Source organism: Rattus norvegicus, chromosome 1, assembly GCF_021556685.1.
Source record: "Rattus norvegicus strain SHRSP/BbbUtx chromosome 1, alternate assembly SHRSP_T2T, whole genome shotgun sequence".
NCBI classification, from domain to species: Eukaryota; Metazoa; Chordata; class Mammalia; order Rodentia; family Muridae; genus Rattus; species Rattus norvegicus.
In genome coordinates this window covers 133362501-133374310 of record NC_141534.1, presented here as the reverse complement: position 1 = coordinate 133374310, position 11810 = coordinate 133362501, and positions in this window count along the sequence as shown.

The window sequence follows — 11810 nt, the reverse complement described above, 5'->3', positions numbered from 1 at the left end:
TGTGGCTTTATTGTAATGGTCTGTCTGTCTGCTGCAAAAAGAAATCTTTGTGATGAGGGATTAAAACTACACTTATGGGGTTGGGGATTTAGCTCAGTGGTAGAGCGCTTGCCTAGCAAGTGCAAGGCCCTGGGTTCGGTCCCCAGCTCTGAAAAAAAAAAAAAACAAAAAACTACACTTATTGTGGGCACAAGGACATACATTTAAAGTGTAGTAAGGGGTTATGCTGGTTTAGTAAAGTGGTGTCTGTAGGTTCTTCTCCAAGATGCATGACTTCAAGAGACCTGAGTAGTTGGCTAGGTTTCCAGTACCAGCTATGATTTCCCTCTTCTCGGGAAGTCCTAAGTCCAACTGTAGAGCTGTTGGTCACCACCAAGGCGTGTGGGCCACTGCTGCACCCTGGGGTTATCATGCCGTGCTGGTCCTTGTTGTAGTTCATAGGCATCTTAGCTGGGAAAGCTTGCATGGTGCCTTCTGGTGTTATGAAAGCTGGTTCGCAGGGAGGAGGCTTTCAGGTCATCTTCAGACCAGGGCTTCTGCGCCCTGACTGAACTGTGTGGTGTCTTCAGGAAAAGGCACTAACTTTCCACCGCAGAGGGGTGACAAAGGTCAACAGCAACTGACAGCAGTATTTTGGGAGTTTTCTTTGTCAATCCTGACCAATAACTCAAAAGAGGGATTTTCATGCTTGATGTTGTGGTTTTTGTTCAGTGGTCTTTGGCTCTTGGAGGAAGCATTGTCAGTTTAGATGAAAAATTTTACTTAAGCAGTATATGTCCATTTACATATAAACTCACGTTTATTGTAGTTTTAAGGCAGATAGTTAATAATATGATTTCTTGTGACTTTTTCAGATAACCTTACTGTTACCTTACCCTTTCCTCTTCCCCTTTCACTTCTCTGATCAGACCACCTGCCATTCTTCTCTCTATTGTCCCTTACCCCATACCCCAACACTGTTCCCTTTTCACTTTCCTGGTTTCTGCAATTACTCCAGGCTCTGTGCTCACTTCTGAAGATTTGGTGCTAGGAGCCACAGTGGGAAAACATGTGACACTTCTTTTCTGGGTTTGGATTATTTCATTCAATATGACCTTTTCTGGTTTTATTCATTTACCTGTAGAGTTTATGATTTCATTTTTCCTTTACAACTGAATAATATCCCATGGAGATTGCTTTCCTGACATACCTAAGAGTTTTACATAGCATCTCAGTTAAGGTTACTTTTGCTCTGATAAAACATTATGACCAAAAGGCATGTTGGGGAAGAAAGTTTTTTTTTTTTTTTGGCTTACACTTTTACCCTACAGATTATCATCAAAGGAAGTCAGGACAGGAACTCAAAGGCAGGAACTGAAGCAGAGGTCAATGCTGTTTACTGGCTTTCTTTCAATGAGTTGTTTAACCTGCTTGCTTGCTTGCTTTCTCTCTCTCTTTCTTTCTTTCTTTCTTTCTTTCTTTCTTTCTTTCTTTCTTTCTTTCTTTCTGTCTTTTCTTTTCTCTCTCTCCCTCTCTCTTTCTCTCTCTCTCTCCTACCTTCCCTCCTTTCTTTCTTTTTTTCTTTCTTTCTTTTTTTCTAAGATAGGGTTTCTGTGTAGTCCTCGCTGTCCTGGAACTTGCTCTGTAGACCAGGCTGGTCTGCCTGCTTCTGCCTCCCAAGTGCTGGAGTTAAAGGGATGCATCATCACCACCTAAGCTCAGCCTGGCCTTCTTATAGAACCCAGGACCACCAGTCCAGGCATGACTTCACCCACAATGGGTTGGTCTCTCCCTCATCAATCGCTAGCTCTACAGGCTGGCCCACAGCCTGATTTTATGAATCCCTTTTTTTTTTCCATTGAGATGTTTGCCTCTCAGATGACTATAGTTTGTATCAAGTTGACATAAATCTAGCTAGCACGCATAGCATATATGGAACAGCACATGTGCTGGCAAGTAAATGCAAGCAGGCAAAGAAGAGTAAGTCTTTCTTCTTCCAATGTCTTTATATAGGCAGAAGGTATGGACCAGATTAAAGGTGTGTACCACCACGCCTGGATCTGGGACTTGCTTTGTCCCAAGATGACCTTGAACTGAGAGATTTCCTTGCCTTAGTTTACTGGGATTAAAAGTGTGTACTACCTTTCCTGGACTTTTCATGGCCACTATGCCTCAAGATCTCCATTCCAAGATCCAGGTCAGAAACTTGTGCCTTTCAGCCTCAAACTCTGGATCACAAGTGAGCCCTCCAATTCTGGATTGTAGTTCACTCCAGATATATTGACAACCAGGAATAGCCATCATAATCCACCCCTTGTTAACTTGACACAAATATTATCTCATGTCCACATGAAACAATAACATGGTCATGAATAGGCCTAACATGATATAACTGTTCCTCATATAATTGCAAACACATTTGTAAATTTACAATGGCTCAATGTCCCTTGGGAACATTCTTTTAGTACCTCAACTTAAATACCGATTGATGTTAAAGAAAATTGGAAGAAGGAAGACTCCCTCTTCCTCAGCTGCTTACATTTACTTGCCAGCACCTCTGTGGAACCACCTCCAGGAGAGATTGCTTTCCTGACATACCTAAGAGTTTTACATCCTCCTCATCTTCATCTTCTGACTCTGCATCTTCCTCTACGGCTACTGGGTGCTGTCCACTAATGTGCACAGGCCCTGAACCACACTTCAACCTTAAGGCCACAGGTGGTGTAATTTCGAAGCCTCCAAGGGAAACTGTTGGTCGTACAGACATTTTCAAAGTTAGCAGTGATACTTTAATTGGACTGCCTTCATAGTCCATTGCTTCTGCTTCTGGGATGTGTAATTTGCCCTTTGCCCCTGCCCCTAAACTGACTGTTCTTAATGATAACTGGTCCTCAGACATGAACCAAGAACTATGGACAAGTAAGGACTGCTGAGAGCAGGAGAAATGCTCTTTCCCAAGGAGGAGCACTCCAGTTCGCATCCAATATCAAATGGTCGGCCATGAAACAATATATACAGATATTGTTATACAGATTGAGCAGATTATATTTACATATTTAGGAACACACACACACACCACACACACACACACCACACACATACACACACACCACACACACACACCACACACACACACACACCACACACATACACACACACACCACACACACACACCACACACATACACACACACCACACACACACACCACACACACACACACCACACACACACACACCACACACATACACACACACACCACACACACACACCACACACATTCACACACACACACCACACACACACCACACACATACACACACACACCACACACACACACCACACACACACCACACACACACACACACCACACACACACACCACACACATACACACACACACCCCACACACACACCACACACATACACACACACACACCACACACACACACCACACACATACACACACACACCACACACACACACCACACACATACACACACACACACCACACACACACACCACACACATACACACACACACACATACACACACACACACACACACACACCCACCACCACCACTACCAAATAAAGAAAAAGAGGTCATGACTTTAGAAGTGAGCAAGGCAAGGGGTACGTGGGAGGGGTTCGAGGGAGGAGAGGGAAATGGGAAATGAATAATGTAATCTCAAAACAAACCACAAAATGAAATGATAATGGAAGTGAATGAGTAAAGCTGAGATCCCCTTTGTAGTCACCGGGCTGACGTTCGTCTGTGTCCATTCGCAGCTCTTCCTACCCAGTTCCCATGTCTTTCCTTCCATGGCTTCTCAGTGTCTTCATTCCCCACAGTTTAAATGCTTTTTCACCCCCTCCTGAGGGATTTTAAGAGTGTCACTTCATCCTGCACAGCCAGCCAGCCACTAACTTTGGCTGCCTCCCAAGGTTCCTGGTCACAGATTGCCTTCTCCCCCATGTCTTAGTTTGGGTTTTACTGCTATGAACCGATATCATGACCAAGGCAAGTCTTATAAAGGACAACATTTAATTGGGGCTGGCTTACAGGTTCAGAGGTTCAGTTAATTGTCATCAAGGTAGGAGCATGGCAATGTCCAGGCAGTCATAGTGCAGGAGAAGCTGAGAGTTCTACGTCTTCATCCAAAGGAAGCCAGGAACAGACTGGGCATCCCCAGGCAGCTAGGAGGAGGGTCTCCAAGCTCAACCCCACCCTGACACACTTACTCCAACAAGGCCACACCTTCTAATAATGCCACTCCCTTGGTTGAGCATATGCAAACCATTACACCCCAGAACTATAGGACGATGACTGTGTGAAGGCATATAACTTTAAGAACATCCCACCTCCTGTCTTATCTCCAGGAGGCTGAAGCAGTAACTTCTAGAATGTCTATTCATTTCTAGTCAATTCTGCATGGTTGCTAACAGTTAAGTAAAGCTCTTGTTCCATGAACAGATAGCAGGGTCCAGTAGGGAAGCTGTAAAGGTAGGCTTAGTAATGGGCTTCTGGTAAGAGTAGACCACCAGGGCTAGTCATTAACAACATACTATTTGGGGCCATTGTTAAAGGACTCATCAATTGTGAATTAGAGCTTGGAGCCACACGTAACCTTTTTGTGGCATGGTGTCACCATTAATCATGTTCTATAATACTGAGAAAGGACAGAAGTGAGCCAAAGGTTGAAGGTTTAAGGTTTCTCAGAACCAAACTTGCTTTAATGGTATTCATGCATAGATGGTGTGTTGTGGTAACCAGTCTTTGGTACTAGTCCAACTCCATGGCTGATCCCAGGGGCTAGATAGCTGTCCAGATGCTGAGCTTTCTGGAAAACAGTGCTTAGTATTCAGTGAGAGTCTGGGGAGAAGTCATAGACGGCACATCTCATATTTTCAAAGCTCTAAGTAGAGACCAAATGAGAAGTCGAAGTCTAAGATTTCCACATAAAATCCAAAAGTTGCTTTGGGCTGAGGAGAGAGGCCATATTTCTGAGCGATTTGGGACTTCCTTAAAGTGCTATAGTACTGAAAGCTGACTTTAACAGGAGAGTCAACTTTGGAGGCCAGGACACACAGCAAGCTTGGAGCTGCAGAGATTTCTGACTTACAGGGGCTCTCTAACACCATTGATCCCATTACTGTTACTGTCACAAACCACAGTAGCCAGTGGCTGTCATCTCTTTGGACATGCTGCGTGCCAGGCATTGTCCTAATGATTTTACGGTCACTAGTATACACAGTTGAAGTTCCAGAGTAGTCTTGCGTGGTAGGCCGTATCGCCACTACTCCACAAGAGAGTTGTACGTCATGTACCTGCAGCATGGAAGACGTATCAGCCCCAAGCTCAAGGTTACCCATGGAGTGTGCTCTTCCTTCCTTCTCACTGTTCCTATGAGACACTCGGAGTCTGGCTCCTCCTCTGCTCCCAGATGAAAACTTTGGTCCCATGAAGTTTCTGGACTCTTCTAAATAGTAAACATAGTTCTCCAGCCACTTTGTCAATTCAATTTAAGTTGCAAAATACGGCCCCGATTCGGTAATAAAAATATCTAGTTCTGCGTCACAACCCAACTCGAATTTCACTTTAGGTTGGTTCAGCTCCTCCTTCCAGACTTAGGCAGGAAACCTGTCCACAGGAAAGAGCTACGATTGATCTTGGGGCTTTCCCCCTCTGGGAATTCCTCCTCCATTAACCTGGAGAAAGTCTACATGAATAGGGACAAGGACAACTTCTACCCAAGGGCAGTTGGCCCCTGTGTCCATGGGTTCCTCACCTGCAGACTCGGTCAGCCATGGACTGAGAATCCCTAGAATGGCAACTGAGAATGCAAACTGTTTTCCTGCCATCCTGTCCCACACTAAGCAGAACAGCCGCTATTTACAGGGCATCGACGTTGTATTAGGTCTTACAAGTCATCTGGAAAGGATTTAAAGTCAGAGGAGGATATGCATAGAATCTGTAAAAATCTAGAGACTCTGTTAAATGTCAGTGGATTCCCTTTAATGTTTGCATCTTACTTTCTAGAAAATGTAATAAGTTTTTTGTCTCTTCATATCTAAAGCTCAAGATATCAGTATAGTCATGTTTCTAAACTTGGTTAAAACAAACTGTACTGGATAGCATAGTATTATTTTAGTATAGATCCCTTCATTAGTAAGGCACTAGAGTTCAAAATGCACATCAGTATTAATCATATATTGTCCTCTTGTAGAGTGAGGTGTAGGACAAACACATACCAAAGGAAATGGTTTCCTGGGTTGTCTTTTCTTGTTTGTGTGTGAAAATGTAGTTATTTTTATTAAGGACGATTATTCATGGACACAGAAATGAATTGGTTTTTTCCTGAATTTTGTGAAGCATTATATTAAAAAGAGAAAAGTGGGGCTGGGGATTTAGCTCAGTGGTAGAGCGCTTACCTAGGAAGCGCAAGGCCCTGGGTTCGGTCCCCAGCTCCGAAAAAAAGAACCAAAAAAAAAAAAAAAAAAAAAAAAAAAAAAAAAGAAAAAAAAAGAGAAAAGTATCTATTATCATATAACTCATAAATGTCAACTCTGGAATTACTATGAATAAATGCCATTGGCTTTTAAATAACAGGTGTATTATTTTCTTGGTATATTCGGGTTTTTTCTAAAAGTACAATGCCCAAGATATATTTTTCTTTTATCACTTCAAATAAAATAAGTGTAAGGAAATATTTTTACACTGAGTTGTTTCATCTCTAAACAATGACTTCTCTGTAATCCTTTTAATAAAATATGTCTTGAATATTAAAAAAAAGAATCTGTAAAAATACTGTGCCATTTTGTATGTGGGTTTTGAGCATCTGAACATTTTATTATCTGTGGGGCTCTTAGAACCAGGCCCCATGGATCCTAAGGGGTAACTGCACTGCTGTGGCTGTTAGATATAAGCATACTTTGAGCCTTCTGGGCATTTAAGGTTGACTCTGCTTCTAGAGAACTTAGATAGGTTTTCTGGTGATACAAACCTATATCCTCCTCATCTACAGGGGATTTTAACCTATAGGATTATATGGGATATCTGCTTCTCTCCCATAGAATGATGTGTCTTCCTCAGCTGCTGGGATGCTGGCTGGTCATAGCTGGTAGGCCCTGATTGTGCTCCCTACCACACAATTCTATTGAACAGATAGGTCATTCTTCACTGGCACTAGCTTAGTTAGGGTCTCCATTGCTGTGAACAGACGCCATGACCAAGGCAACTCTTCTAAAGGACAACATTTCATTAGGGCTGGCTTATAGTGTCAGAGGTTCAGTCCATTATCATCATGGTAGGAAGTATGGCAGTGGCCAGGCAAGTATGGTTCTGGAGAAGGAGCTGAGTGTTCTAAATCTTTATCTCACTGCAACCAGGAGAAGACTGTCTCACTGGCAGCTAGGAGGAGGGTGTCTCTTTCTCACAGAATGGAGCCTGAGCATAGGACCTCAAAACCTGCCTACAAGGTGACACCCTTTCTCCCGCAAGGCTATACCTATCCCCACAGTACCATTTCCCATGAGCCAGGCTTATTCAAACCACGAGAGGCACTCTCTCATGCATGGCCTACTTCTTAGTATATTTCTGATATACTCTAGAGAAGCAGGGTTATTCTGGTGGAGTGGCCTTTCCTTTGCTATCCACATAGTTAGTCTACCCATGAAAGATGGCTGACATGAATCTCCCTCAGAGTCATAGGTTAAAACCCAAACCTCCAATGTGTATTTGGAAATAGGAACTATAGTGAGGTAATAAATATTAAATAAAGTCCCAAGGGTGAGGCCCTAATCCATTGGAGTTAGTATAGTTATGAAAAATGACAGCAGAAGAAAGAGCATGTCATGTCAAAGAACCTGAGTTAGAAAGTAAACTCATTGGACTTTGCTGTGGACCTCCAGCCTCCAGAACAGTAACTGACACTCAGGCCCCTCATCCTGTTACTTTGCATTATGACATCTGGAGCAGACTGAGACATGAGCCTGTTTAAGAACCTTTTCTGTTCGCAGGACCAGTCCACGGTGCTGTTCAAACTTCTGGGCACATGTACTTAATTGCCTGTTAAGGCCCCATACAGCCTTTCTTTCGGAGATCTAAGAGGAGTGGAAAGTACCCGACCTTGGTCCCACTGGTGTTGGTATGTTTCAGCTCTTTCCAAAGGAACTGTGGTGTAATCACCAGAGCCTAGCTCTCCTAGATCTATAAAGTGGGTTTTGGTCTGAGAACGCCAGCTTGACAGTCTAGATAGGTAGTCACTATCACAGATAGTAGTTGTCATCTTGATGTGAACCCAAGCTATCGTTTGTATAGCTGATAGAAGGTAGACCCTGAAGTGGAAACTTCGGTATCTTTGGAAAGTCCGTTGTGTCGGATGGTGTTTTGCTGGAGCAAACATATGAAGTGGACACAAATGAAAGAATGTTTTGCTAAAGCAGACATGGGAAGAAACATTTCACTAAAGTAGACACAGGCAAAAGGATGTTTTCCTAAAGCAAGCAGGTGAAAAGATGTGTGATGAAGGATTCTCTGCTAAGGACACACATGCATTGGTTCTCCTTACATGCATTGTTGAGCTCCATTTGTCGTGACTCCATAGACAGAAACACACCGAAAACCTTCTGGTATTGTGCTAGTGGCTTCCTGCCGCTTCCACAGACTTGGACCGACTGCAGAGTGATGTCAGACAGACTCACGTGGAGTTTTGCTAAGACAAACTCAAATGCTCAGACAAGACAAGTAGTAAGGAAAGACCCATGGAGGACACATGATGTTTGGAGGGAATATAAATAGGACTCGACAGATTGTGAGAGAGGCTTGGCATACTTATAGAGCTAACTTTGAAATGCTTCCTGGTCGAGCATTTTCAATGATCTTTGCTTTCTTGAGAGAGGCACATCTGAGAACTTCTCCTGGTGTCCCTGCTGGTCCTAATCCCTCCTGCTGACCTTAGTCTGCCGAGGGCTGGCTGTTCCTGGTAGGTCATGCCACTGCCACTGATATCTTGACATGACATGACTGAATTGGAAGAACCATCATTAAAAGTAAGCCTTTGAAAAATCTAAAACTATGAGAGCCACATCTGGAATTCAGTCTCTCTGGCTATGATTAATGGTCTTCCCGAACGACATTACACAGAGCCTTTGTGACAAAAGCGGCAGACTGTAAGCTCATGTAACTGATGTGTTCCTCTGTTTTCTGTAGAAGTTACGACACAGATGGTAACCTGGATCGTGCCTGGCATCTCGTGAGGCAAAAGAATGGGGTACAGAGTGAGTTCCTGGGAGAGACTGAATGAAGGTTGGAATTAACATGAAAGGGACGAGTTGGCAAAGAGGAACGCAGTTGTCACCACAGCAGCACTGAGGCACTGCATAGCATCTGAGGGTAACCTGTGGCTCTTTTTTCTTTCTTTCTTTCTTTTTTTTGGAGCTGAGGACCCAACCCAGGGCCTTGCGCTTTCTAGGCAAGCGCTCTACCACTGAGCTAAATCCCCAACCCCTGTGGCTCCTTCTAATACGAAAACACACACACCCATAAGTACAGACTTAAAATGCTAATAAGGCACATGGTACATGACATTGTATGTACAACAACATGTGAATGAACACAGGCAAGAGAGCCCATGCTGCACAGATGAGAGTGTAAAGACATGCTGTTGTTATTAATATCAGATATTAATATCAGATATCAGTTGTTAGGAATATCAGATATTGCGCTGCACCCATGGGGAAAGAGCACACCGAACCAACACCAACACAGTTCCACATGATGAGATTTTAATGGGGGAACGAGACAGAGGGAAGAGGCAAGAGAAAGAAGAGAAAAGAGAAAGAGAGTGAGGGGGCAGGGAATATGCCTTTTATTTGGAATGTGATGTAAAGGATCCCAGGTGGAGGTGTGAAATGAGCCAAAAGGTCTTCTGGAAATGTATGGCCATTGCCATGGCAACAGTGACTAAATGGTGTCGCTCTAAAGGCAATTCCTGATACCAACACATACCTTTTGTATAGCAGGGCCCTTTGAGCTACTAAACAATCTTTTTTTGCTCTGGCTAGTCTCTTCCTTAGAAGTGTATCTTAATAGATTGTCACCGCCTCTGATGAAACCACATGTCTATGACAATTCTGTGTTCTGGGACACAAGAACCTGGAGCTCCTCTCTCTAGACCTCAGTGAATCGCAAATTTGTTGAATGGACAGAGAGGTCTACTTTCCAGTGTCAGGAGGAGAACTGTGACTTGCAGAAAGACACTGAGGCCTTGAGGTAAAGGAGGTCCACTCAGTGAGGGAAACTTCACATGTGTAGCTGGGAAATAGTACCACCCAACTGTTCCCCATGGGGAAGGCCAGGCCCACATCCACATCTGATTTCTATGTCCTTTGCCTTCTCTCAGGCATACACACACACACACACACACACACACACACACACACACACACACACACACACAGCCATCTCCTTTACCCTTCTGGGGTTCATCCAACTTGGCCCCAAGGTGGCAATCACCAGAAATAGCCACACTGCTGTGATTGAGCTCTAATCCCTAGAGAGGAACAGCATTTCCAATGTCCTAGAAGAGAAGACCTATCTTAGGATTCAGAGTTAGAGAGGGCTGCCGCCCACGGTTTGGTAGGTTGGCCATGGGCCTTGGCCGAAGCCAAGGAGGAAACCAATCGGAGAGAGATATAGTTCAGGCTGTGGGGTGTGGGTCATTGCTGCTACAGTGCTACAGCATCACCCCTGATGTGCTGTGTGACCTTGGCAAACATCTCTACTCTCTAAACAAGCCTGGTGGGGGAGTTTGCTGGCTAATGCTTTGCATATGTATGCTGCAAGGAATAAAGGAGCCGGGCTCCATGAAGCATATTTTGTATTTTGTCCTTGGGGCACAAACAGTACAAGCTATTTATTTTAAAAGCAAGGCTTAACCAGCTCATCCAGCTTAGCCCTGAAACACCCCTGGCTATCTTGGCCGTGGTCTCTGCAGGAGCAACAAAGTCCAATTAGGTGTCCTTTTGTGCCTGGAGCTCAGCTAGCCTGAAGGCAGAATGCCATTGGTCTGGCATTCATGGGCCTGAACATTTGCAGACTGTGGCCTCTTGAACTCATTCATTTGCCCAGGAGTGCTGGGGAACCCTGAGTTTGCACCAGGCCTTGTAGAGAGCCATTGGGTCCCAACCGGAAGCACAGTGGTCTCTGTGTCACTAGTTACTGTGTTAATCCATAATGCAGGACTCATGTACCAGCAACTCCCACCCACCACTGCTCCCTTGAGGGCTCTGTCCTTTATGCCAGGACAGTCTTTTCTCTCCTCTGCTTGCTCACCCTTACTTCTTCAAGTTCCCTCTATGAGATTCTCATGGGCTCCACGAAGAGTGAATAGCAAGTTCTTGCTCTGTGGCCGAGAGAGATGACGTAAGGACAGAGAACGCCACTCCCCACCCCATGCCTTCCACAGCCTTTTCAGCATTCCTTGCTGACTGGGGGCGTACCCACTCTGGACAGTGATGGATGCTTTGGGATCACTCAGGGAGATTAATTACTCACAGCTAAATAGTATCTTGTTTTTTAGATGGTTTCACCCCCACATCAGCCTCAGGTCTCACATCTGGCAAGCCAGCCTTCTTTCAGGCCTCTGGAAGGCAATTGGAGTCCTGATAAGTAGTACGTACCATGGTCTTATACAAATCTGGGTCCAGGGTGGAGAGACAGAGGTGCCGAAGCCCTCAGGAAGTGTACATGACAATGAGACAAGAGGAATAAATATTTTGGTGTTTGATTTATTAGTGTTTTCTCTTTCAGAGGGAAGCCAGGAAAAATCA